Consider the following 24,011-nt stretch of genomic DNA (forward strand, 5'->3'; position numbering starts at 1 on the left):
AATGTACGTTTCACTGAAACCTGATAGATCTCTTGCCTTTACCACTAAGTTTTGCTCTCTTGGGCAGCTGCCAACTCGCAAAGCACATGGCTCCCTGCCAGGTGTGATCACAGACAACCCACGTTTATTTCAGTAAGAGATGGAGAAGGTGAAACATCATCCTCCCACTGGGTTCCAACCAGTGTGAATGACACCAAAGAATGAAGGCCTCGTGGTCCAGTGGGGTCCAGTGGGGCATCATGGCCAAAAGGGCAGCTGGGGCCAGGGCATTCCCAGAGGGGGCTGTGGACCTGGGAGTGTTGCAGAAAAAAAAAACTGATCCCACGAGAAACCAAGCACAACACTCGGAGAGTTGGAGAACTCAGGTTTATTAAGCCGGCGGACCCAGACGAGCTAAAGCTCCAAAATTCTGGGGCCCCGTTTCAGGGGAGTCTTCTCCTTATATAGGTTAAAACATACAGCTATAATTGGTACAAACTGATTGGCTACAAATTACCATAGGTCACGGGCAGTTACAGAGCGCGCGGGAGTTGCCATGGGTTACACACATAGTAGGGGGTCCTAACAGGAACTTGTAGGAGCCGGACATTCCATTCCTATCAGGACTAAGGTCACAATTTGCATTCTCACATTGGTTGCAGGTTGACGTTAATGGTCACTTAACAAGTCTATGTGCAAAGGGTCTCAAACAAAGGCTTGGGGTGGGTGCCTGAGAGCAAGACAGTCTTCCCTTATCTGATCACTCTTAGTAATTCATTTTACTGTTTAAACTGAGTGGCGAGCAGGCCTTTGCAAGATAGAGGAGAGTAAGCAATTACAAGTATGGAAGTTTCAATTTCCTCATCAGGAGGGCCAGCAGGCGATGGTTATGGGACACTCATCTTCTCTGCTAGCTCTCTTCAAATGCTGCCTGTTTCTTTATGCTCAGGGCATTAGGGTTCCCCACAATGTGGACAGTCCCTGGAGCAAAAGATCAAGGGGCATCTGAATTTAGAGTTGAAACAGCCCAGTGGCAGGGAGATGGGGTGGGACAGGTGTGATGCAGCAGCTAATGCAGAGTGAAGCAGGAAGAATAAGCCCTCCACACTCCCTGGAGGGTGTGGGGCTGCCGTGTTCACACCTGACCCAGTGCTTCTCCCTGGGGCCAAGTAACATGGAGGAAAGTGCTCTGGGCAGCAGATAGAGGTCAAGGATGGTTGCATTTCCTTGGATTTCTCAAGGTCTCACCCATCAGCCTTTCCCCAGGAATGATCTATGCTGCATTTCTGTGTGTAAAATGAGTTCTGAGATTGGAGGAATTCTCCATCACCGGCCACAGGAATGTCTCACAACAGCATCCCCCACTCATGGAGAAGGTCTTGCAGGTAACAGAACCCAGTCAGCTCACTGTGCGCGTAAGAATGTGACTAGCTCCCTCCCATTTAGGACACCACAGTGCATTGAGTACAGTTCCATCTGCTGTACAGTATGTTCCCCTCATTTATCTATTTTATGCATAGCACTAATAGTGTAAATGTGTCAATCCCAGCCTCCCAATTCTTCCCAGGAGAAGGGAGGGTTTATGTACATGTATGATTCGTTTTGTTGTGCAGTGAAAGCTAACACAACATTGTAAAGCAACTAGACTCCAATAAAAAGTAATTAAAAAAAAAAAAACACCAATGTGGCTTGTTCATTCAGGTTTTAGAGAAAAAGTTCCAGAGTCATTTTTCCCTCTTGTCACACTTTTTTTTAGAAATCTCTCTCCATACTTGGCTACTAGTCAGGATTCAGAGAGCGAGATTCAATCTCAGACAAGAAGATGCTATGAGTACCAAAGTCCTTTTTATATTTGGAAAGTAATAGACAAACAAACACAAATAAGTAAATAAAGTAACTAGTACTATAAGTTACGATAAGAGCACATTGCATCTCAGCCAGCACGAGCACAAGCTTTTGCAGTCAGTGACCCGAGTTGCTAGTGAAACAGAAACATTTTGTACCAGCATGTACTCAGGCCAGCTCAGTCCACTCACTTGTTTTGAGGACAATTTGGTCAGAGAGCAAACCCCTGGGCTCCGTGACTGCCGCTTCGCTAGAAATGCACCCTGGCTTGAAACCAAGGACGAGATTTGGGCAAAACCTTCCGTTGGATGAATGTGCTTGTCAAAGCTCTGCAAAGCATGAGAGAGGAAAGAAATGTCCTTGCTTGGGGCCCAGCGTCCCTTCCCTCTCCAAAGCCCCAGAGCTCCCCTCCTGATCACCAGCAAACTACCCCATAGCCTCGGGCACTTCTTCCTTCCGTGAATTTTCTCTCCTCTTCCTTTTCTTAAATTGGCTGTTCCCTGAGAACGCCACTCCCCCTGCACCCGCTTCCAGTCGCAGCGGCGAATGTTCCCCCTCCTACCCGCGACCGTGGGCGGGGAGGTTGAGCTGGTGTTTTTCTAGCAGGTGCCTCCAGATGGGTAGTTAGCCTTCTGCCTCTTGGGGGAGACTTTGATTTACACCCCATTCCTCTCCACCCTCCCCACGTTTAGGTGGCCTCGGACACCCCTCCTCACAGCACAATCCAAACAAGGCCACCTAATGACCTTGGCTGGTGGTGGGAGGATAAGGAAAGGGATAAGGGAAGGATGAGATCAGTGCCGAGCGCCTTCTGTGCCTGGCTCAGGTCATGAGGCCGGGTGAAGCCCCCAGAGCTCCTGCATGCTGAGAAAATCCTCGGAAAGAGTTGATGTCACCGCCAACCAATTAAAAACAATGAGAGCAAGATGTGGAACCGGTGATACCACGTACACACACAAGGCTCCATCCAGGGATGAGCCTGCACGCACACGGGTGAAATGAGCGTCTCATCGCGTAGGTAGGTGGTAGTTGTCTAGTGTCCTGTGCTGAGAATTCAAGGCCACCATCACCTTCAGAGGCGCCAGGGAGTTAGACTGTCCTCTCGTAAGGTAGGGCGATGGGGACACAAGCGCTGGCAGGTGCTCTTCCTGGTTTAGAGCCACGTAAGAGACGTTCCAGACTGCGGGTGTCTCCCACCCACTCCCCACAACCGCCGCCTGCCCGAATCCATGTCAGTGCACAGTCCCTTCTTATCCACTCCCACCCTATCTGACGCCAGGCTCACCAAGCATATGGACTCGGAAATATGCATACTGGTGGGGTCAGTAACTATTCTGCATTATGACTTCAGCTATTTACAGCAGAAAGGCTGGTTTTATGGAACGATGATGACAAAGCTACCTGCTAGTGCCCTTAACCTGGGTCTGTTTAGGGAGAGGACACAACCCCTTCACTTGTTCCCAGTCGGTCTGGCCAACATGATTCCAGAACCAAGACAAAGTAGGGCAGGACGGTGATGGGAATCCTAGACACATTAGCAGCACATCCAGGACAGCTTGTGAGCCCAGCGCCCACCTCATCAGAAGGCCAATAATGCTTCTGTCCTGGCCGCCTCCTACTTCCAAAACAGAAAGCTCCCCAGGGGCTCCTCATTTCCCGCGGGATGAATCAACATGCCATGGTCTGCCACACTCTGACTTTTCTGCTCTGACCTCCAGTCCCCTTTCGAGTGCACTCAGAAGACCTGTCTGAAATGACGCTGTCCCTGGGCCTGTCTGTGCCCTTGCTGCACACCCCCCGGCTTTGCACAGGGTTGCTCTTCCCGCTCTTCCTGTTGACCATCCTGTCTTCTTCTGCCTGAGAAAAGCAGACCACCCTCTCGACTCTTACTGCCCCTGTTTATGTGTCTCCATGTAGGGGATTCGGTCTTTTCACCCATCTGTGCCCCCTTGACCTGTGATGGCAGGGTCTGTGGAATTTTCCTTCTCCATATGACCAGAGTGCCTGATATCTAGTAGGTACCCAATGAGTAAGTAATTAGACAAGATACTGAGTGCATCAATAAATCAGTCTTTTCAGTTGTGGAAGAAAAAGATGCAACATTAGGCCATGTTCTAGCATTAACTTCCTGCAAGGTTTCTCCCCCAGGTGCATGCACTGTGGAAGGGACCAGCTCTGGGATGACCCACAAGTCTTTATTGGTACTTTCCAGCGGACAGCACAGTGTTAGGTTCTGGAGACATAATGGTGGATGAAAACAGACCTGGTCGGGGGGGTCATGGTGATTACTATCTAGGGGTAAAGACTAGCATTAATAACAAACATTAGATCGAGGAGTAGAAAAAGTGCCAGAAGAAAGGAGGTGATGGCATATATCAGGGGACAAGAGTGAGAAGGGGAGAAGTTGAATTAGAGAGACTAGGATGAAGAGAGAAGGAATAGGAGATAACAAGGACAGCATCTAGGTTTCTATTTGCATACTTTCTGGGCACAGACACCATTCACTGCAGTACAGAAGGTACAAGAATAACAGGTTTAAGGTGACAGATCGTAACCTAGCCTTTAGGCATATTGAGTTAGAGGAGTCCTCCAGAAAACTGTGTAGTGATTCCAAGTTAGCCCTTAGCTTTATGGATTTGAAACTCTGAGGATTAGTCAGGAATAGCGATATCGAGGTGTGTATAGTTTGTAAATCAATGCTCATTGAAGCTAAGAGACCATAGAAGTACCTGAAAGTAACCAAAACCTCAACTTACAATGATGTTGACAATAAAAGTATCTATTAACCTCACACAACAAGGAGGGTGGCAGCAAAGCACTTACAGGGTTCGTTAATCTCACCATGGCACAAATAACCCATCATTCTATGCTTTTTCTCTTCACTCTCCTTTGACTGGGTTTGCAGGAGGCAAAGGAGGCAGAGTGGCCAGAGTGGACAAGCCTTCAGATCTGAGGTCAGCTCTTCCTGGTATCTCTTATCAAGAGTGAGAAACACAGCTCTCAGTACCCACCTAGCAGAAGGATCACCCCATCTCAGTGGATAAAATCAGATCCCATGGAAAGAGAAGGGAATTACTGTGACTGGCTTGGATGAATTGGGATTGACTACCAAGTCACATGAGGGGGTGGACCAATTTGGAGCCCTAGTGAAAAGGAAGAATGAGGAAATGGATGTTAGGGAAAGAACTAAGCGTTTACTCCATCGAAGTAGAATATGCAGAGTGAATAAAAAAAGGACTTGAGAAATACCCATGTTTAATGGTTAAAGGATGAACGTGCAAAGGGATTAAGGTTATGGCCAAAGAGCAGGAGGAAAGCCAGGAGAAGGTTTTTCCTGAAGTTGAGGGTAGAACAGGTCTCGTGAAGTAGGTCAGACAACAACATGGAGGTCATGAGTTACCTGAGCCAGAAATGTTTTGATGGTATAGAAATGGCAGAAGTGGTATTAGAAGGGCCGAGAAGTGACCGGGAGGTGAAGAGTGGATACATAAGACATAGGCGACTCTTGTGAGAAATTCCAGGAAATGCAAAGTGAAATGACAGACAGTAGCTGTAGAGTTTTATATTTTCACCCATGTTATTGTTCTGTGAGAGAAACTGGAGCTTGTTTTATATTTCATGGCAAGATTTCATCTGATAGGGTGAAGAGAAAAGGGATGCAAAGTATTTGTGGGTATTCGGTGGAGTGGAGCTGTGATTGGCTTTAGACTGGGGGAGGGCACCTCTGCATTGGATAATGTGGGAAGGAAGGTAGGTTGGGAAGTTGTACGTAGTGATGTGTGTTGGGTGTTTAGGGGATGAAGGATTTACTGTCTGGTGGCTTCTATTTTTCTCTGTAAAGGGGAATATGAGGTAGTCAGCTGAGATTGAATGCCGTTGGGTTCTTTGCTAGGGTTTCCAGTAAATGCCACCCATTTCCCACCATGAATTCTGAGTCAGCTGAAATGTCAGAGGACTCAGCATTTGGAGGCCAAAATATCACGTTACCGATAAAGCTGACCTTGAGAATGTGCTGTCTGTCGGCAGTCACGTGGGCTCACGATTCTCAATCCAGGAATTGCTGACTTAAGAAGGCAGTGCAATGTATGGCATCTAGAAAAATGGTGCTGATGAACCTATCGACAGGTAAGGAATAGAGTTGCAGATGTAGAGAACAGACCTGAGGACACAGGCGGGGGGGAAACTGGGATGTAGTGAGAGAGTAGCATTGACATATATTCACTACCGAATGCAAAATAGATGGCTAGTGGGAAGCTGCTACAGAGCACAGGGAGATCAGCTTGATGCTTTGTGAAGACCTAAAGGGGTGGGTTAGGGAGGTTGGGAGGGAGGTTCAAGAGGGAGGGGATATGGGGATATATGTATGCATATAGCTGATTCACTTTGTTGCACAGCAGAAACTAACACAGTACCATAAAACAATTATACTCCAATAAAGAAAAAAAATTAAAAATTAAAAATTAAAAAATAAAATAAAAGGCAGTGCAGTGTTGGCAGAGACAAACACACACCAAGATAGTCACTGCAGACCAGATGACCTCTAGTCATCAAAATGGACAGACCACCTCCATAAATGACAGAAACAGAAAAAGTTTGACCCCCAACAGATTCTGAAATAGTTACATAATTTATTAACTAAATTACCTCCAAGACCACCCTGTACTCAAGACAGAACACTTATTCTTGGATCTGTCTTTCTTACACCAATTATGTTCACTTCCGTCATTCAATATAGTTCAGCAGGAGTCCTCAATAAGAGTAAATAGAAAATTTAAATGCCCCAAATAATTTGAAAAAATCGAGAGATGTCCGAAATTTAAGGAAATATTTCCTCCCATTGTCAAATCCCCAGAAAGAAATTAAATCCTCTAATAACTTCAAATCCAAGGACCAAAGGAAATAAAGATCCAAATCAAATAATCTTGCCCCTGAATGTTAAAAGTTTAAAGACATGAAAGTCCCTCTCAGTTCTTACTCTGCTTGGTATGAGCACCACGGCCTATAGATGCCTGGGTGGCCTTCCCATTTCTGTGACCTGGGCTGTCTTTCACAGGAAATAACGTAGAACCTTGAAGACCTCAGAATTTGAATTCCCCCCCCCGCACCGTGCCAAGCCTGTGATGTGTCTCCCTCATTAAAGAGGACATGTGTCTGAGATGCATGAGGTGGTCAAGGGCCTGGCCTCACACAGCCCACATTTAGGAATCCAGCCTACTGCCAGCCCCCAGAACAATAGCCTGGGCAAAAAATAATAACAACAGATTTGGTGTTACTGGAAGACGTGAGTCACCCAGATAAAGCTTGGTCCCGCCATACCAGGAAGCCAGTCAATTGGTGCCAGCTGCTCCTAACGCACACCCTCTGAACTTGTATCTAGTTGGGAGAAATCTCTCAGCAAGCAGTTAATTTTGGCACAGTGCACTTATCACATCCGAGAGAGAAGTTCACCTGTGTGAAAGTGGTAGCCAGCCTTCAAGTTGCTCCCGTGATCTTTACTGTATATCTTTATGGTTCCCTCCCACGATGAATCAGGGCTCACCTACATGACCAAGAGAATATTGCAGAAGCGATGGTATGTGACAGTGATGATGAGTGACTTCCAAGTCTAGATTGCAAAGGACATTGCAACTTCTGCTTGACCTCTTGGACTAATTGCTCTTCAGGGAGCTACCTGTCATATCTATTAAAATAGCTTAAATCCAAAAACCTAAATCTATGACATGCTGGTGAGGATGTGGAGCAGTGGAAACTTTTGTTCACTTCTGGTGGAAGATAACCACAGACATAGGGTAATGCTGGCTACAATTTATTTTTTATTGAAGTATCATTTACATGGAGTAAGATGCACAAAACTTAAGAGTTCAGTCCCATAAACTGTGACAACTGTATACACCCCTGTAAGTACCACTCAGCTCAAGCTGTAGAACATTTCCATCTCCCCAGAAAGTTGTCTCATGGCTCTGCCCAGTCAACACTCACGCCGTCCCCCCACCAGCAGTAACCCTCCCTCTGAGCTGCCTATCAGTTCGTTTGCCTGTCCTTAACCTTCACACTATGGATTCGCACAGGGCATGATCTTTTGTATTTGGCCCCTTTCATCCAGAGATTCATCCATGTGCACATCAGGAGCTTATTCCTTTTTTCTTCTTAATTGTGCCTTGTATGCCATTTAGTTAATTGGTTTATCCATTCTCCTGTTGGTTGGATGAGCGGGTTCCAGGTTTTAATTACCACGAATAAAGCGTCTGTGAACACTGTTGAACAAGTTCTCATGGAAGTATGTATTCTTTTCTCTTAAGATTACACCTTGGAGTCAATTGCTGGTTCCAAGGATATACATGTGCTTAATTTTGATGGAAACTGCCAAGGAGCTTTCCAAAATGGATCTAGTATTTTCAGACTCCCCACGTGAGATGCATTTGTTTTCCAGCCTCCCCAGCACTTGGTACTGAAGCCTGTTTCATTTCAGCTGCACTGCAGGCATGTAGTGGGACCCGGCGGGGCTTCGTCTGTCTTTCTCTGATGAGTGACGACGATGAGCGCCTCATATGTTTATTGTCCACCTGGATCTCCTCCTGGATGAAAGACTAAGTCTAAGTCTTTCGCCCATTGTATAATTGGATTTTTGTCTTTCATTTGTTGAATCATAGACATTCCTTGTCTGTTCTGGGTATGAACCTTTGTCAAACACATGGCAAGGTGGATTGAACTTCCCGGAAGACTCCTTGGAGAGACCAGCTGCTGGGTGGGGGTGGGTGGGCTTTATCTCACTCCGCAGGCATGAGCGTGGGCCTAAAACAGAGAGGAGCAAAAGGACGATGCCCCTGTCTTGTCCCACCTGCCCCTGTTTTCATCTGCTCTATCTCTGGTCGTCCTGGCAGAGGCCAGGTGTGGGGACAGGCTGTCTGTGGGGAGCACGGGTGAGTCTGGGGTCTCTGCATTGTCCCAGGTGGTCGGCGTCACACCTTGGCCTGGCTGAAAGGGGAGTCAAAACAGGCATATTCCCCCAAAGCATTCTTAGCTCTTCCCCAAAGCAGATGGACAGTCACGCGCCTGTGTGCATCACATCCATCACTAATGACATTTGGTGGGAAAGCTGGCAGGTCCCTCAGAAGAGAAACAGCTCCCGTTCTGGATCCTGTAGGAGTGCTCAGTCTCATAAGCAGGAGCGGGGGAGCCCAGCCTTTGTCAGACATAGCCTTTGAATATATTCCGAGAGTCAGCACAGTGACCAGTGGGGGTGAGTGGCGTTGGGGGGAGACACGCCCAGTCTCAAACCTCAGTTCCCCAGGTCACCACCAGTGGGGCCTGGGACCACCTACACTCTCCAAATCCTTGTTTTCTTCCCTATATAAAGGGAAGAGGAGCATTAACTAGGCCTAGTGATGAAAGTTGCTGCGACAATTCCATGAAATTAACAAGGTTCCATGTATGCAAGGCGCCTCGACATAGAGACACACAAGGGTCATCCTGCTGCCTCCCCTTGTTCACGCACATGTGATCGCTGCCTCCACGGGCTCTCCGCAAAGTTCTCCTCTCAGCTGAGTGAAGGCGCTGCTGGCCCGAGCCCACGGTCACCCCAGCTGTAAATTCTCAAAGCAACAACAGGCTCCACACCCTGAGCCCTCCCTGCCGATCCCAGGACCACGTGGAACTGACCACCCCTCCTACAGACTTCTCCGGACTGACAGATTCTGAGCACTGCCTCTGTAGTGCTGGATAAGCTGGCAAACAGGACAGCCACTATGAGATTGTAATTTATAATAAGAAATAAATATTTTGTGTTCATCTCTGCTTCTGGCACAGAGCTCCTTAAACCCTTGGAAATTCCAAAGTGATGAAAGCATTAAGATGTCTGTTGTTATGTTAATGAGGTTATGTTTTGGACCACAGCTAAGCACTGGGATATCCACCAGAACCACCTGATAAGATGTTTGGAACTTTCAGTGCGACCTGTGACCTCTGGGGAGATTAGAGGAGCTGGAGTTTGGAACAATTGCCAATGGCCAATGTCTCATGCCAATGTAATAAAGGCTCCATAAAACCCCAAAAGGAGAGGGTTCAGAGAGCTTCTGGGTTGGTGATTTAGGGAGAGTGGTGTACTCAGAAAGAGCTTGGATGCTCCCTCACCCTTTCCCCAACCTCACGCTACCCAGCTCTTCCATCTGGTCATTCTTGAGTTATTTCCTTTTATAATAAGTCAGTAATCTAGTAAGTAGAATGTTCCTCTGAGTTCTGGGAGTCATTCTAGCAAATTAATTAAACCCAAGGAGGGGGTCATGGGAACCTCTGATTTATAGCCAGTCGATTCGAAGCACAGGTGACAACCTGGACTTACGATTGGTGTCTGATGTTGCGTGTCAGGGTGTCATTCTTGGACCAAGTTCTAAACCTGTGGTATGTGACGCTTCCCCTGGGTGGATAGTGTCAGAATTGAGCTGAATCGTAGCACACTCAGCTGGCGTCGAAGAATCGCTTGGTGGTGTGAGCAAACCACACACTCACGTTGGAATGAGGTAGAGAACACTGAACCACCAACCTCTCTATGTTTACATGTTGGTGGATGAGACAGTGAATGGCCAGAGGTCAGAGTTTAAAGGCAAGGAATATTAAAAGCAAAGACATACATGTCTCTGAGAATATGGCATTTGAGAGAACCTTCCAGAAAGCTGAGGGAAGAGCATTCCCACCTGAGAGCTGGGACACAAACGAGTCCATGGTCTGAAGAGGAGCAGGAGATGGGTGTTCCTGAGAGGGAGGAGACAGCTGTTGGAGGACAAGTCAGCAGGGCCAGACTTCAGAGTTTGGATTTTATTCTAAGTGTGAGAGGGATCGGGGGAGGCCTTTGAGAAAGGAGGGGCCCCTCAGGCTGCGGGGCGGGTGGGAGGGGACTCAGGGGGGCCAGGAGGAGTCACTGCAGGGATTGGGGGCTCTGGAGGAAGACACGGTGTTCGGGTAATAGGGGTCTCACGGCAGAGATGACAAGGTGTGTTGGACATACTCTCTACTGCCATCAGTGGGGGAGCCACTCTCTGTCCTCTGTTCTCAGGGACACAGCTGACAGCAGCTCAGATCCGGAACATGCCCAGTGACCAGGCAAGAGGTCCACCGCTCTCCCACTCCCTGGATGCTGCCCAGAGCAGATGGTACCACCACCCCAGGGGGCAGAAGGTGCCCAGGAGCAGCACTGAACTCATGAAAACCCGTCTGGCCCTGGTGTCAGTGCTGAGGCCAGAAGTGGGGAGAGCAGAGGTCCCCTGTGAAGTCAGCAGTGACACCACCTGCTGGGCCTGGAGTCAAGTCCTGGACCCCTGGGCAAAACTATGGGTGATCGGGGGTGGGGGGATTTGTGTTGCAACTCCAGCCGGGCACCCACAGACCCACACGGAGTGAGCGCTCAAATGCACCAGGCATGAGAGCCATGTGACACAGCCCTGCTTCCCGGGAACTCACAGCTGGACAGGCACGGGCCTCCGTGTGCGCTTGTCCCCGTTCAAATGAGACTCCTCTTGTTGAAAGCCGGCTTGCCCATGACCATGGCCCCCTGGGCAGTTTCCACGCACTTCCTGGAGGTGCCCACTGATGTCTGCGGCCCACATTCCGCTCTTCCGGGAGGTTTCAAACTGCTTCAGGTGAACCATGCTTTCCCTCTGAAGACACTGTATTTAAATTGCAGTTAAATGAAGTCATGACCATTTCTAGCTGGAGACCGTTCCTTTGCTGAATTCCTTGAAAACTTCTGCAGGTTAGGTTGTCAAAAAAGGAGGGTGCTTGGCCCAAGGATCTTGTTGTTTCTGAAAGACTGTGATTTCCTTTGCCTGCTTGGAAATCAGCAACAAGCCCATAGAACTTCCTGTTGAGAGGCTCGAACCTGTGACCTCTGCGTCTTGCATCAACAAGGGCTTCTCCAACAAGCATCCTGGGGGATGCTGAGGGAGGGAAGCAGGTGAGGGGCTGCCGTGCCCCTGCTCAGGCCAGGTCACCTCTGCCCCCGAGCCTCCTCTGAGCACGGCACATGTCACAGGCTCGGCCTTTATTGTTTCCCTGGACCCACATTCAGACAGCTGTCTTGTCTACACACCTAAAGCATTTCCAGGGAGACCCCAGGATTGTCCTTTGGGAAATATTTTTGTTGAAGTTGTGGATGTGGTGGCGGGGGGGAGTGGGGGTGCGGGGCATGACTTGATGAATTTTCACAAACTGGAGACACCTGTGAAACCAGCACCAGATAAAGAAACACAAGACTCAGAGTCCCCACCTGCCCCCTTCTAGGCACCAAGCCCAGAATAACAGCTCTCCTGACTTCGAACGTCATGGGTCAGCGTTGCCTGTTTTGTAGCTTATATAAATAAACTCACACAGTATGCGCTCTTTCCCGACTGGCTTCCAAGAATTACCTTTCAGTGCAATCTCAGCTGTTCCCTGCTTAAAACAATCCACATCTTGATTCGGGAGTGGTCGCGTGTGGGGTCTTACTGTCCCAGGGCTTGGGCTCTGGCGGCATAACCCGCACCCCCTGCATTGTGTCTGTGACTCCCCAGAGTAGGGTCCTGGGGTGATCCGCTTGCCCACTCATAGAGAAATCCGGGTAGGTTCTTAGAGCCAGGGTGGCTTCACTATTGTTCCAAGGCCCTAACCTTAGGTGAGACCCTAGGGCACTGTGGGACTTGGAACCCAGAGAGGACGAGAGTGAATAGGAAAGGATGATGCCCAGCCCCCCAGCAGCCCCCGGGACCCCGCGGCTGGAACACCCTATAGCCCCAGACAAGAAGACTCACCTCTTTCCCTCCCTCCTTTCTGCTCAGTGCAGTCTCCTCCTGCACTCAGCCCGTCACCGCACTCTTGCTCTGTCCCCTCTCCCTCCCGACATCCTTCCACCTCCCCCCACCCTGGGTGGCCTCTCGCTCCTGGTCCAGCTGCCAGAAGCCCTACACACGGGCTGCCCTGCTCCAGACCTGTCCACCTCTGGTCCATTCTCCACGGGGTGCCCAGACAGATTTTTTAAGACAAGAATCTTACCATGCTACTAGACCATTAAATACGTTCATGGTTCCCCTGGTTTTTGGTTGTGACCTCAATGTCTGTAAGGGACTGGGGCATCATGGCCTCTGTGTGCTTCCCCGGCTTCTTCCTCTCCCAGACGCCCCTCACACTCTATGCTCAGCCACACGGAACTCCTGGGCCCTCCTCTCAGGCCTTGGAGAGCCACTTCCTCTGCCAGGCACAGTCTCACCTCCCTCAGTTCCTCCTGGGAAGCTCCCTGCCCGCCCCACCCCGCCCCCAGCCCCTGCATCCCAGGGACCCCCAGCCCTATGCTCACCTGCTCGTCACACACACTGGCTTCCCGGATGGACCACACACCCTTTGAAGGCAGAGGCTAGGCTTCTGTGGCTCACCGCCTTTTCCTCTGAGAAAATGCCGGATGTATGTTACACAGGCAAGAAACATTAATTGAATGAATGAATGATTTACAACACCATTGTGGTAGATCAGTACCAATCTATGCCCAAACCAATCAGACCTTACTCCATGGGCCCTCTACCTAAGGAGGATTCCATACTATGCATCTAATTGCACCAAAAGTTACCCGAGTAAAATCAGGACCTTAGTAACAGAAAAAGACGTAGTCTTGAGATAGCTGCTGATCTCCGAGTGGTGGAAAGGCCCTGGGTGCCGAGATAAATAGAGCAAGGTCTGTTTCCTGACTTCCAAAGATGACCAGCCAGCCAGTGTCTGTGGGCACCCTTCCTGGGCAGCGGCACCACAGACACAGACAGAAAGGAAATCACCCAGGGTGAGAGCCAGGGACAGGAAGTGGGTGTAAAAGTAGCTCCCGTAGGGGCAACTACCCTTGTATTGTGCAGCAGGTGGGGCCAGAAAGGCTTCAGGGGAGAAAGGGCAAAAATAGACAGGAATTTCTTTTGTTCCTTTTTTTTTTTTTTTGTAAAGAGTTTATTTGTAATTGTGGAAAAAAAAAATCCATGACATTAAATTTAAGAACTTAACCATTTTCAAGTGTATAACTCCATAGTGTTAGGTATACTCACATTATTCTTCAACAAATCTCTAGAACTTTTTCATCCTGCAACACTGAAGCTCTGTATTTACTAAACAGTAATTCCCGCTCCCACCACCCTTGGCAACTACTTTTCTACTTTCTGTTTCTATCATTTTGACTAATTGAGATATTTCATGTGAGTGAAATGATATGATATGTGTCCTTTTATGACTGGCTTATTTCATATAGCATAATGTCATCCGTGTTGGGGTATGCGGCCATATTTTTTAAGGCTGCATAATATTCCATTGTGTGTACCTTTTCTTTATCCATCCATCTGTCTATGGACATTTGGGTTGCTTCCACCTCTTGGCTGCAGTGAATATGGGGGTACAAATATCTCTTTCAGATCCTGCTTTGAATTATTTTGGATGTAAGTCCAGAAGTAGGATTGTTGGATCATATGGTAATTTTTAGTTTTTTGAAATACTTGTATCCTGATTTTCATAATGGCCACACCATTTTACATGTCCACCAACAGTGTACCAGGTTCAAACTTCTCCATATCCTCACCAACACCTGTTCTTTTCTGTTCTTTTTATAATGGCCATCCTCCTGGGCGTGAGGTGAGAGCTCTTCGTTTCAATTTGAGTTTCTTTTATGATTAGCAATACCGATCTTTTTATGTATTTGTTGGTCACTTGTAGATCTTCTTCAGATAACTGTCTATTCAAGTCCTTTGCCAATTTTAAAACCAGCTTGTTACTTCTGATCTAAATAGGAACTTAGAAAAGGATGTTTCTTTATTAAAAATTAACATTTATTTGATGTAAAAAAAAAACAGGTTGTTATCATTTTTATGTGTGTATGGTTGAGTTGTAAAAGTTCTTTTTATATTCTGCATATTAACCGCTTTTCAGGTATATGATTTGGAAATAGTCTCTCCCATATGTAGGTTGCCTTTTCACTCGGTTGATTATTTCCTTTGATGTGCAGCCGTTTTAAATTTTGTTGTGGTCTCTTATCTATTTTTACTTTCATTGCCTGTGCTTTTTGGTGTCATATCCAAGAAATAATTGCCAAACCCACTATCCTGAAGCTGTTCCCCTATGCTTTATTCTAGGAGTTTTATAGTTTTTGGTCTTATGTTTAGCTCTTTAATCCATTTTGAGTTAATTTTTATATGCTATAAAATAAGGCAGACAGGCATTTCTACACTTTCATGACTGTGACCAATGGTAGATGTCTGGCCCTATCTTTTTTCTAGGATTTCATCTCATTTTCTCCAATTATCTCCATTTCAGGAAGCAGGACTTACAACTACAGGTGGTAGCACCTGGGCTTTGCTTCCACCCAGCTCTTTTTTTTTTCCCCAAGGATGGCATAAAAGCAGTGACTATTCTTTATTAAAAATTCCAGCCAATAAACTAATAATGTCACAAATTCATAAGCAGATTCAGAGATCACCCATCCCAGAGGGCATTGCAGAAATCACAGATGTGCAGCGGAAGGCTGAGCGGTGACTTCTGTGCTAATGCTGCCCTCCTCCCTTCACCACCTCCTGCTCAGTTTGACCCCTGCTGGCATTTGAGACCTGGATGTAATGAATCAATTGCTTTTGCAGACAACAATCTTAGAGTCTTTTCTCGTGATCAAAGCTTGCCTGTTGACCTCACCAGTACAACAAATTACCTTAAGATCCGAAGCCTAGTGTTTATGGCAACCCCCGATCCTCTTTCCCTAGACTCTCTTCAATAAACAGCAAGGCCCCAAGCCCCCTGCCCCCACTGCCTACACAAACACTCCACAGCTGGTTCTGTCTTTCCTGGGAACCTTCATCCCATGAGTGAAAAATTTGGGAAACATCCCAACTGGTTGGCCTGTGTCACTGGGGCACCTTTCTTTCTTGGGTTGAGTTTGCATTTGGAGGAGCACTTTTCAGAGCCTTTGAGTCTTGGCCTGGTGACTCTCCAGGGTGGCAGTCACATTAATGTTGACGTCCCCAGAGATGGCTACACAGCCCAGTCTCTCGCCAGCAGTGGAGACATGCAAGAGAAGAGCACCCACACTTTGGCTTCATCTCTCAAGGGGTGGCCCAAAAGGATGCTCAGAAGCAACAAGCTACCTGGTGCAGGGGTTGGGGACAACTTCGGGGAGGCTGTCATCCTAACTTACACCTCTGCTTGTTGTGCAAGTAGGAACCTGTCAGTTTAGGATAAGGCAGGAAGACTGCCTGGCGCTCAGGGGAAGACTGGTGCCAGGCCTAACTCCCCACACCAAGCACTGTGATGTTGTGCTGCTCTATGCTCAGCTTGGTCAAGCCGGAGGCTTCCAACTCAGATTACTCTTCCCCACATGGTTTGGTGGTGAGCTGGCCACAGGTGACCCTTGGCCTGAGATCTGGAAATCCAAGGGCAACGCACATCTCTGACAGGTGATGGAGAAGGTCCTTGCTCTTCTTGGGTCTGTGTCCGGCAGCCCCAGGCTACCACCAGGCGTCCACTGCCCCACCGAGATAGCTGCACAGAGGCGGATGCTGCCATGGCCTCTCCACCTGTGCACCTTTGAGGACACGCCAGAGTTCTCTGCAAGCTCAGATGAGGCCACCCAGGCCAGCAGGTTGACAGGTCTAATCGGTGATCTCCTGACTGTCCATCTTCCCAGCTTCTTCCCCACCGTGAGTCCAGGTCCTATCAGCATCCTTCGTGTGTGGTTCCATGGTTCTTTCTTCCCCAGAGTGAGCTTCTATTTCCACGCATACTTTCCGAGCATGGTTCTTTCTTCTTCAGTGTGAGCACCAGGTACTGTAGCATCCTCCGAGTACAGTACCTTTTTCCATAGTGTGCGCTCCAGTTCTATAAGCACCCTTTATGCACGGCCCCCTTCTCTCCAATGTGAGCTCCAGGTCCTAAAAGGACCCTCCATGTGTGACTTGCTTGGGGCTCGGCTTCCTATACGGCACCTTGATGAAAACAGATCCCCGCCCATCATTGGAGATGGCAAGTGGGGACTTGAGGGGATTGTTTGGATTATCTTGAATCCACTCTGCAGGGTGGGCATCCTCCACCACCTGCACATGCGCACTCTGGTCCACTTCTCCCAAAGCTCGCTTCCGAAACCTCAGGTCCTTTGCACGGGTAGTTCTCTGATCTTGGGCTTCTCTTGGCCGGGTACTTATGTGGTCCATACTCCCACATCGCAAGTCTCTGCTCAAACACAGCCAACCAGAGATGTCTTGGTTTCACTAAGGCTGGAGGTCAGGGGAGGTGGGGGGTGGGCACAGAGCTGCCCACACCACTGCCAGCCAGGAAGCCCCAGGGACTCTAACCTGCCCACAGGTAGCACCCAGGCCTTCTTCCAGCTCCCCTCCTGGGACCCCATGCTCCATATACCCCCTCTAACCTTCTGGAGAGGCCAACCTCCACAGTCTCCTTGCAGCCTTTTATTTTATTTTATTTTATTTTATTTTATTTTATTTTATTTTATTTTTTGCAGCCTTTTAAAATGTTTTGTGTTACTATGTTTTCAAAATAGGCTTGAATTTGGAAACGCTGAGTGTTCCAAAGGCTTGGGGTTTACTTCATTCGATACGACGTGGTCCACACATGAGTGCTCTGAAAGGCCATCCGAAGAAATTGCCCACTTTGCCTATAGTCTGCTTCATTTAATATTCTAAGGCTCTCCCGCTTCCTTAACCTTCCCATCCCAGACTGCAAAGTTACCCAGGTGAGAACAAAGTGTGTCCCCTGCTAGTTGTGTCTGAAAAGGAGAAAAGGTGGCTAGGATCCAGAATCCCAAAACCCTGAAGGAGCCATAACACAGAAATCGCACGCAATGTACTCATTGCTGGTAGAACGGTGTCAGTATCCCTTCCTGACCCCCTCGCCTGGTTGGCTGCCGGATTCCTCCAGCCTGGGCACAGGGTCCGGTCTCGCTACTCCAACCAACCAGTTTGAGCGTTCATCTCCCATTCACTCTTTCTCCCCAGAGCGGCTCCCATGTGTGTCATCGGTCTCCCCTCTTTGGAAGGCAAGTTTGGGTGGGGGCGGTTGGTGGGATGGGGGCGGCAGACGCGACGTTCCCATAACGATCCCTCTGTCCACCACGGGCACCTCTTCTGATGGGAGGACAGCTGGAGGACATTCTGATGAGGATGCCAAGAGGGAGGGTGTGGAGAGAGCCATTCCAGGATGCCCCAAACGTGAGCAAAACATGGGGTATAGACTCACAGATGCACAAATGTGGAGGGGAGGGGGAGGGGCGGTGAGCCCAGGAGCCTCTCCAGAGGTAGTGAAAGTAATGGCCAAACTCTCCACAACCCCAAGAGCTGGGCTCTCTAACAGCCTGCAGTCTCTTACCAATGACGTTCTCCAGTGGAGAGTGGCAGCTCTCTCAGAACCAACAGAGAACTGCTGTTTTTCTCACCCGCTGACAGGGGCTCCCAGGCCTTCTGAGCGGCCTGCCCCTGCCCCAGGGAGCAGCGGCGTTGTCACTCAGCTCAGGAATGAGCAGGGCTAGGTGTGAGAACTGCAAGCATCCTGTCACGAAAGGGTTTTCAAAGAGAAGGTGACAGATGGAGTGGTACGGCCCCGAGGAACAAGAAGGGTGTCCTCCCAGTTCTGGCAGCCTAAATACAAAACTCCATCAGCCTGTCTCACTCATAAAAAGGCAACATAAAATCCTGCCAGAAAACATTCACTGTTTCTGAGCCTTTGGGAGCTGTGTGTACACATTCATCTACTCACATTTCTGCTGTAAAATCTTGTTTCTGTTTTCAGGAAAGTACAGCCACATAGTGAAATCAAAGAGTTCTAAGTAGCTTATATTTAAAAAATCTTGGGCCCAGTGTCCAAACCTCTACTACCACTTAGAGGAATGTGTTTTCAGCTTCTGAAGATTTTTTCTGATGTTTATTTCTGTTTTTCTACGTAACATACAATCCTCCTATTTCTTGATTAATCAGTACTCTAGAGTAGCATATTGACTCTCTATTAAGGAAGGTGAGAAGTCTTTCTCTCCATCTCACCACATCCTCCCCTCCCAGGAGACAGAGTATACATTATTCACACGGGGTACGTACATTCCCAATGCATGGAGTGAATGTGCTTCCACTCTCACACAGTTTTTTGGGGCTTTAGGAGTTTTTTCCAGAAGCTAAAAATTACCTTATGTGTTCACTTGCCCAGTGTTCCATGTACTTCACAGTAAAAGTTTTTAAAGTTTGAACACATGTGTTCAATACCTCAAAACTGTTCCAAGTATTCAAAGAGCTTTTTTCTCTTAGAGACTTTTGAGTTTTCTTCACTTCTCTCCTGTGTTGGGTCCTCTCTTTCCAGAATTCCATCTTCTCTAGTTTTCTTCCTTATTTTACTGATGTGCATTATCCAGTAGTTTTAAAAGAAAGAGTTCAGGGGAGGATAGATAGATGATAGACTACAGATGGAGAGACAGATGATAGATGAACAGACTATATAAATAGATAAGTAGGTAGAGGATGGCTGCCTGGATGTATGGATAGATGGATGGATGACTGACTGGCCAGATGATGAATGGATGGATGGATGATAGATGGAGAGATTGTTGGAGAGATGGGTGGATGGATTGTTGCATAGATGTATGGCTGGATTGTTGGAGGAATGGCTAGCCAGATGTATAGGTTGATCAATGGATTGATCAGTAAATGAGAGATGGATATGCAGATCAGTCTTGCCTTCATGTCTAAAATATCTACATTCTACCTTCCTTCTTGACCAATAGTTAGTAATTCTTTTTTCATAGCATACTATTCTTTACCTAGGAATGCAATCTTGAATCTCTGATCTCTAAGAATATTAACTCTTATTTTTCAGTCTTCTTTTAGCTCCCTGGTAATTGTTCCTTCTGCATATTTGCTTTCTGCTTTTTCTCGACTGAGTCTCAGTCTTCCATGTAGACACTCTTCCTCCAGTGTCTGTGATCCTTGGCCGTCCATTTGTATCTCAGAAAGAAGCATTAAAGTGCTGGATGTGACTTGGGCAGATGGGAGCTGGGGAGGGCTTGCAGACTGATGCAATGAGATGACCCAGACGCACCTGAGAAACCGCCAAATACCAATACCTGGTGACATTTTCTCTGAGAATGTCTAAACTTCTTCCAGGGGGGCACAATATGGGCCTGGCTGATTGGTCTGTGAAAGCAGAACTGGGAAAGGGGGCTGAGGATGCAGGGTCCTGTAGGCTGACATTCACTCAATCTTGCCTTTTCAGCCCTGCAGCGCTCTCCAGCCCTCTGCTAGGTCTGCTGTCCCTGATGTGGGGATTCTCTGTTCTTTCAGCAGGTAAACTCTCCACCACATTACAAGTTGAATTATGTGTCCCCCAAATTAACATATTGAGGTCCTAACCCCCAACACCTCAGAATGTGACACTATTTGGAGACAGGCTCCTTGAAGATGTAATTAGTTAAAATGGGATCATTAAGGTGGGCCCTAATTCTATATGACTGATGTCCTTATAAAAGCTTGGGCACAGACACGCACATGAGGATGACACCCTGTGAAATGTGGAGTTTCGCTGCCACAAGGCAAGGAACTACCAGAAGCTGGAGACAGGCCTGGGACCGATCCTTCCTTAGTGCCTTTGGAAGGAACCTGGCTCCGCCAACACCTGATCTCAGACACCTGGCTTCCAGAGCTGTGAAAGAGTACATTTCTGTTGCTCTCAGCTACCCACTCTGTGGTCCTCTGTTATGGGAGTCCCAGGAAACTAATACCTACCTCATCTGGGTGATGATGCCCGAGTAACCCCTGACTGCACAGAGTGGAAGAAGAACGTGAGATGTCAGAGGGTCTCCATGTAGACACTCGCCCATCCCTGCCGCGGGCCCCACGAGTCCCTCCAGCCCTGTGCCCCGTTGGCCTTTAGACTGCTTGGCTCTTCCCAGTAGGATGGCCAGAGAGAGAACCACTTCTTGCCAGTCCCCACTCAGCTGAGTCAACACAAAATGTGTTGAGGGTCCTTTAACACTGGCTTCAACCTGCTCTCTTTATCTCTACGAGGTAATCAGGTTTTCATTCCTTTCCTGTCATTTTAGTGGGGTGACAAGAAAGATGTGAGGCACGAGTGTGGTCAGTCTTCTATCCCTGATCACAAGTCCCCTGGGTCTTTGTATGGTACAGCGGTCCACGGCTGTTAGCAAGCGGTCCCTCTAGTTCTCTATCTGGATGGGACAGACATCTTCCCTGAGACTATCAAAGGTGTTACAGATAAAAATCTCACCATGTTATAGAAGGAAAGGAAACCTCCTAACTAGTTTAATAATAATACTGTGAACAACACTCGCTAATTACTGTGGTGGATTTAACATAACCCCACAAACTCCGGAACACTTGCCCCTCCAGGAGTTGGCGTTTCACTTCTCTCCTCTTGAGCCTGGGCTGGACTGAATCACTCGCTTCCAAAAATTATGAAAGAGGAAAAACAGTCACTTGTCAGTGGAGGAAACTGGGAGACACCGACTTAACCGACAGACTCAGGTGAGCATCATCAGGAGGAAACCTGGTTGAGGTCATACATGCCCTGATACGGAGTGATGAGAAAGGCACGTCACCTCTGTGATATTCTGCACAGAAATCCCTAACGATGGTCTAATCACAGAAAAGCATCACACAAACTCAGCTGATGGAAAATTCTATAAAATAACTCACCAGCACTCTTTAAAAGTGTCAAGATTATAAAAGACAAGAAATACAGGCTCTAAAACTGTAATTTTCTTCTATTTTGGAATGATGCATATTTCTAATGTTTGTTATGCTTGTACAGAGTATTGCTGTTGGTTGCTTTTTTTTTTTTTCTCGGTTTGCTTTTTAAGGAAAAATATGGCCTGGAAAAAATTTTTAGAAAAGACTTATAAATCCCAAATATAAAAAATGTCAGCACACATACACACAGAAAAGACAAAGAGACACTGAGGGGCCATCACAGATTGGAAGGGACCAGGGAGAAAGGACATCTTAATGCACCTTGGTGTCCTGGATTGGGTCCCAGGAAAAGGGGGTCCAAACAGAGTCTGTGGTTTAATTAACAGTATTTTACCAATGATCATTTCTCAGTTTTGACATATGCACCATGCTGATGTAAGATGTTAACATAAAAGAAAACCAAGTGGACTGTATATGCAAACTCTATCCTTGCAGCTCTTCTGGAAATTCAAAATTATTTCCAAGCATAAGTTTAGAAAAGTGAAATGGAAAGCAGAGCGTGACCCCGATCCTGTCTTTTGCAGTTGCTATTCCCTGGGCAGGCCCAGCACCCTCCACTTCAATCTCCCTCTTTCGTACGCCCCTCCATCGCCACCGTGGGCTCCTTTCCGCTGAGTCTAGAACCCCTGATTCTCCCGCCCGTTTCAGAGCTTCCTGGCACCCCCTGCACAGCCCCTCACGGCCACCTCCACATTCACAGAAGGAATATCTTGCATACAAGAGCCCCAGACTCCTCACACCACACGGACCAGTCCACGGGCCTCCCCGTCTTGGACACACCACCCTGTCCCCACTGCGGTCCTCCCTGCTGCCCTCCACCCTCTGCGGGCACAGCCACAGGCTGGCGTTCCTCTGGCCATCAGCCTGTCTCCTGCTCCAGGGTCTCGGGTCTTCGCACCTTCCTGTGTCCATCGCTGTAACCATCCTGCTCACCAACATGTTCTCAGCATCCCCCCAGCGCAGACCCCAAGCCCCATGAAAACAGGGCTGCGCCCACTCTTTCAGTCCCCATCCCTCCCCCACTTCCTTGCAGGACTCAGAAGAGCTCCTGGTGCATGACAGATACCAGAAATGTGGGAAATGAACAACTGGCAAGAAGAGACTGACATGTTCCCTCGTTCTCGGTGTCCTCAGGAGGGGCTCTTCCTGGGGAGGAAAACTCACAGGCTTTGCTCTAGGAATCCCTTTGAGAGTAAGGATCAGAGAAGCCACTAAGAAAACAGTAGTGGGACTGCAGGTGTGGGAGGTGTGGGTATGTGTTGCGGCAGGGGAGTGGGGGGCGTGTGTGTGATATTGTGTGTGCATGTGGTACGATGTGTGTGTGTGTGTGTACATGGTGCAGTGTTTGCACGTGTGGTGTGGGATGTGGGATGTGGGAGGATGGGATGCGAAACCAGGGACAGTGTCCCCCAGGGTGGTTGCCTGGGGTCCCCTATGGACTGGGCCAAGGAAGGGTTAATCAGAAATTCAAGGACGCCGCAGCCTCCCCAGAGACGTCCAAGGCCAGCCTGGCTCCAAGAGCAAACAGACGTGGGACAAGCTCCAGCCCAGCAAACATTTTTATCCTCACTTCCAGCTGGAATTGGGATTACCCCGCCAGGGGTGAAGCACACAGGCTTTGCCTGGAATGAGGGGCCTGAGAGGATAAACAGCCCAGCCATCTGCTTCATCTGCACCGGCACTGGAAGCCCATCCCATTAGGAGGGGAAGGAGCCTAAGAGATCCAGATACAAAGGCGTTTCTCCAGCACCCTGGCAAAGCCGCGGCCTGCTCATTAGTTGCAAACTGCCTTTGTGGAATGGTCTGGAGAGGGACCACTTGGATTGGTCAAAAGATAATACAGCTATCGAATGTACTGGCCACACATCACTTATTTATTTTACTAAAAGGTTAGTAAAAGCAAATGCCATTTATGTGGAACAATACCTTAATAATAATTGGATGTTTTTAGCATTCGGAGGTGTGTCCATACCTGCAGTGCCTGAAGTGCATTATTATGAATGTCACATCCAAGGATTAGCAAAAATCCCTGAATCAATGGGAGGACAAAGAGTTTAAAGCATCCTCAAAATACCAATGCATTTTGAAAGCACGCTTGAAAATGAAGTTTATTACTTGCAAATAAAATATTGCTTTGATATTACCCTCTTTAAAGCCCAATTATCGAAGAAAGGATTAATTTTTCAGTTTTAAAAGTGGAATCCAAAAAAAAGGAAGGAGGTATTGTTTCCATACTTGAATGCTCTTGTATGCGCTCAGAAATAAATGTACTTTGCAATCCCCACTTCACTTGAAACACCTTTTTAAAAAGAGTATGAAGGATGCAAATATGCCACATCTCTGAAGGACCACACCTTTTCCCCTGTGCACACGTGGCTATGATCCTGGACTCTGCCTAATTGGACAGACTAAACCCACCTTGAAGTGTCTGTTACTAGTAGTGGATGCCAC

Source organism: Hippopotamus amphibius, chromosome 2, assembly GCF_030028045.1.
Source record: "Hippopotamus amphibius kiboko isolate mHipAmp2 chromosome 2, mHipAmp2.hap2, whole genome shotgun sequence".
Lineage (NCBI taxonomy): Eukaryota > Metazoa > Chordata > Mammalia > Artiodactyla > Hippopotamidae > Hippopotamus > Hippopotamus amphibius.